General features: G+C 38.6%; 1 non-coding gene across 1 annotated transcript; it reads left to right on the top strand.

The window, feature by feature from the left end:
• The first annotated feature begins 4,038 nt into the window (after nt 1-4,038).
• LOC112096523 lies at nt 4,039-4,142 on the top strand. Its single transcript, XR_002904426.1, has one exon. It is a non-coding gene; the product is annotated as a small nucleolar RNA R71 (small nucleolar RNA).
• The last annotated feature ends 830 nt before the right edge of the window (nt 4,143-4,972 follow it).

The raw sequence follows: 4,972 nt of genomic DNA, 5'->3' as shown, positions 1-4,972 counted from the left end.
TATCACCACCTTGTGATCATTGGTCCTACATGGAATTGCTTCTACCCATTTCGATACGTAGTCAACAGCAACCAATATGTATTGATGGCCAAAAGACGGGGGAAAGGGTCCCATGAAGTCGATACCCCATACGTCAAAAATCTCAACCACTAAAATTGGATTTAGTGGCATCATGTTCCTTCGTGTAATGCTCCCCATTCGTTGACACCTATCACATGAAGAACAGAAAGTGTAAGCGTCTCGAAATATAGATGGCCAATAGAAACCACATTGTAAAACTTTAGTCGCTGTTTTCTTAGCACTGAAATGGCCTCCACAAGCTTGTTCATGGCAGAATGAAAGGATATTCTGAATTTCACTTTCTGGGACACATCGTCTAACAATTTGGTCTGCACAATACTTGAACAAATATGGGTCATCCCAAAAGAAATTCTTTATCTCTGCAAAGAATTTAGCCTTATCTTGCTTGGTCCAATGCTCTGGAAGTTTACCTGTAACAAGATAATTAACTATATCAGCATACCAAGGTAATACTTCCACACTCATTAATTGTTCATCTGGAAATGACTCATTTAATGGTAATTGTTCTATAATTGTGTCAAAATGGAGACGAGAGAGATGGTCCGCCACAACATTTTCTGTCCCTTTTTTATCTTTGAATTCCAAGTCAAATTCCTGCAAAAGTAACACCCAACGAATTAGTCTGGCTTTTGCATCTTTCTTTGTGAGAAGATATTTAAGAGCAGCATGATCCGTGAATATAATTATTTTACAACCAATGAGATACGATCGAAATTTTTCTAATGCAAACACTACTGCTAGCATTTCTTTTTCAGTAGTTGAATAGTTCAACTGTGCATCATTCAATGTCATACTAGCATAGTAAATAACGTGGGGAATTCGATCAACTCTTTGTCCTAATACTGCTCCTACTGCATAATCAGATGCATCACACATGAGCTCAAATGGTAAGTTCCAGTTTGGGGGCTGAATGATGGGTGATGATGTCAACAAATGCTTTAATTTTTCAAACGCAACAAGACATGAATCATCAAAGACAAAAGGTACATCCTTAGCAAGTAAATTGCATAAGGGTCTAGAAGCTTTGCTAAAATCTTTAATGAAACGTCTATAGAAACCAGCATGCCCAAGGAAAGATCTTACTTCTCTGACTGTTTTGGGTGGAGGAAGATTAGAAATGAGATCCACCTTGGCTTTGTCAACCTCAATACCTTTGCTCGAAATGATGTGACCGAGAACAATACCTTGTTTTACCATAAAATGGCATTTCTCCCAATTTAAAACCAAGTTCTTCTCGATACATCTCTGCAGAACTAGTGTTAGATGATGTAAACATTGATCAAACGAATCACCAAAGACAGAAAAGTCATCCATAAAGACTTCAAGGAATCGTTCAACCATATCAGAAAAAATGCTTAACATGCATCGTTGAAATGTAGCAGGTGCATTACATAATCCAAATGGCATTCTCCTATATGCAAATGTGCCAAAAGGGCAAGTGAAAGTAGTTTTCTCTTGATCTTTTGGTGCTATGGGAATTTGATTATATCCTGAGTAGCCATCTAGAAAGCAATAAAATTCATGGCCTGCTAATCTATCAAGCATTTGATCAATAAATGGTAAAGGAAAATGGTCTTTACGTGTGACAGAATTCAACTTTCTATAATCAATGCATACACGCCATCCTGTAGTTACTCTAGTGGGTATCAATTCATTATCAGCATTCGTAACTACTGTGACTCCTGACTTTTTGGGGACAACTTGTACAGGACTGACCCATGAACTATCAGAAATGGGGTAAATGATACCTGCGTCTAATAGCTTAAGGACTTCTGTTCTAACAACTTCTTTCATGTTAGGATTTAACCGACGTTGCATCTCCCTAGTAGTTTTAGCATTTTCATCAAGGTGAATGTAATGCATGCAGTCTACTGGGTTTATACCTTTTATGTCTGCTATGGTCCATCCTAATGCCCCTTTATGCTCTTTTAAAACATCTAACAACTTACCTTTTTGTTCGTCATTGAGGGATGATGAGATGATTACCGGCAGAGTGCTTTCTTCTCCCAAAAACGCATATTCCAAAGTGTTGGGCAATGGTTTGAGCTCGAGTTTCGGTGGTGATTCTGATGATGGAATGAGTTGCTTCTCTGATGGTGCTAGTTGTTCAACTCTTGACTTCCATTTATTAGTATCCATAGATGGTGCTGAGTCAAGCAGGGCGTTGACCTCATCGACCGATCTGTCAACATCAAAATCCAAACCAAAGTGAGTTAAACATGTTTGTAAAGGATCATCACTAAGGTTTGAAAGAAAAGTGTCATCAACTAATGCTTCAATTAAATCCACATCAACAATTCCATCATCTGCACTGTGAGGTTGTTTGGCAATGTTGAAGATGTTCAGCTCCATAGTCATGTTGCCGAAAGACAATTGCATATTTCCAGTCCTGCATTGAATGTGAGCATCCGCAGTTGCCAAGAAAGGTCGGCCTAGAATAATGGGGATGTGCTTCCTTGAATCCTGTATTGGTTGAGTGTCAATTACAATGAAATCAACAGGAAAATAAAACTTGTCTACCTGGATAAGCACGTCCTCCACAATACCACGAGGTATTTTTGTGGACCGATCTGCAAGTTGTAACACCACTGGAGTTGGGTGTAATTCTCCCAGTCCAAGTTTCACAAATACAGAGTAAGGCAACAGATTTACACTAGCTCCTAAATCCAGCAAAGCATTCTCAATTGTGTGGTTCCCTATACTACATGAGATAGTGGGAGAGCCTGGGTCTTTGCATTTTAAAGGAATTTTATGTTGGAGTATAGAACTAATGTTTTCTGTTAAAAATGCCTTCTTTTGAACATGCATATTTCTCTTTTTAGTACAAAGGTCTTTAAGAAACTTGGCATAAGATGGAACTTGTTTAATAGCATCTAACAAAGGGATGTTAACACTTACCTGTTTGAAGATTTCAAGAATCTCACCTGTGGATTTTCCCTTTTTTCCTTTAGCTAACCTCTGAGGAAATGGAGCTTTCGGAACATATTCTCGTGGGTTAGTTTCTTCTTTCTCCTCCGGTGATGAGTCCTCAACATTCACAGGTACAATTTGATTTTCTTTTGTCACCGGCATCTCCACTTTGTTGTCGACTTCCTTTCCTTTTCGCAAGGTCATTACTGCTTTGACCTCTCCCTGCTGCTGTGGTGAACTGGTACTTGCTTCATGTACTCCTTTAGGGTTAGGCACTGGTTGACTTGGAAACTTACCTTTCTCAACGGTCATTGCCAAGGTCTGAACTGAAGAAGCAAGTTGTCCCACCATCTTCTCGAGGCTTGAAACTGATTGGGCTTGTGAATTGAAGCCTGCTCTCAACTCATTTCGTAGTCCATCAATGATGCGATTCTGTTGCTCAATCGTGGAGTGAGTAAGATTCTTGAAATTTTGGAATGCATCCTCCATGGTCTGGGTTGAGAGTAGTTCTGGTTCTGATTGTATGGTCTGAATGGGGGCTGAGAGGCTTGAGGAACTTGAGGAATTTGTTGCATTGGTGGATCTGGAGCTGCTGGTCCATTCTGTTGGAATCCTTGAGACCATGAAAAATTGGGGTGGTCTCTCCATCCAGGGTTATATGTGTTGGAGTATGGGTTGTAATTTGATGGCTTTCTCATTACACCTATGGCATTGGCTTGATCTGAGTATGAGTCTTGGTCATGTGGTTCTGTTGATTTAGCAGTCGATAACGATGCTATTTGTCGAGCAAGACCTTCAACCATCTCCTTGACTTCTTTGATTCCTGAAGTTGATTCGCCAATTTGAACCTCATTCACTCCTTTAATTCTTCTAGTAGTCCTAAGTGATCGACTCCATTGTTGGGAATTATCTGCTTGTCGCTGGAAGAATTCCCAAATTTCTGATGCACTTTTTGACATTAGCTCTCCTCCACTTGTTGCCATTAGCCATTCTTGCACATTCGGCAATAATCCCTCCAAAAAGTATTGGCATTGGTGCCATTTCTCGTACCCATGATGTGGACACTTCAAGAGTAGCCCATTGAATCGCTCCCATGTTTCAAAAAATTGCTCGTCCTCTCTCTGGGTAAACTCCGAGATTTCCCTGCGAATAGCATTGGTTTTATGTACTGGGAAATATTTATTCAAAAATTTTGTAACCATTTGTTCCCATGATGCAATGCTATTAGCAGGCAATGTATTAAGCCATGAACGAGCCCTATCCTTTAAAGAAAATGGGAATAGTCTAAGTTTAACATCATCGTCTGAAAAATTTTCATATTTAAAAGTTTGACAAATGGCATGAAAATCGTTCAGATGATTATATGGATCCTCATTTTCTAGGCCATAAAATGTGGGGAGACAATTTAGCACACTAGGTTTTAGTTCAAAGCTCCTAGCAGCTACATTAGGGTATCTTATGCATGATGTGCTCAAATTAGCTAAAGGACTGAAGTAGTCCTTAAATGGCCTCTCTTGTGGTTGCAAATCCATTTCAAATTTATTTGTAATGTGCTTTTGTGTGCGAAGTGTTTTTTCTAATTCAAGGTCTATAGGTTCAAGATTAGGTAATAATGACCTACGACCATGCATGCAAAACAAATAAAATGAAAATAAAGATGGGAACAAAACAAATAAAAATAAAGAAGAGGGAGAAATCACGATACTAACCTTATTGCGCTATTACAACCTTATTATAAAAATACACAAAAACAAATATGTGAAATAAATTAACTAAAAATAAATTAATAAGATAAACACAAAAAATTACAAGAAAATAATTAAAAGAAATTGTTCACAAAAATTAATTCTATGAATTAAAATTACTTACCTCCCCGGCAACGGCGCCAAAAACTTGTTGTGCAAATTTTAATGTACTCGCAAGCGCACGAATCTATTGTAGTGTAGATCAATGGTGACGAGTGTCGATCCCACGAGGAGGT

Source organism: Citrus clementina, unplaced genomic scaffold (assembly GCF_000493195.1).
Source record: "Citrus clementina cultivar Clemenules unplaced genomic scaffold, Citrus_clementina_v1.0 scaffold_8, whole genome shotgun sequence".
In the NCBI taxonomy this organism is placed as follows: domain Eukaryota; kingdom Viridiplantae; phylum Streptophyta; class Magnoliopsida; order Sapindales; family Rutaceae; genus Citrus; species Citrus x clementina.
Note: the sequence above shows the minus strand (reverse complement) of the source record. Positions and strands in the feature narration are given on the sequence as shown.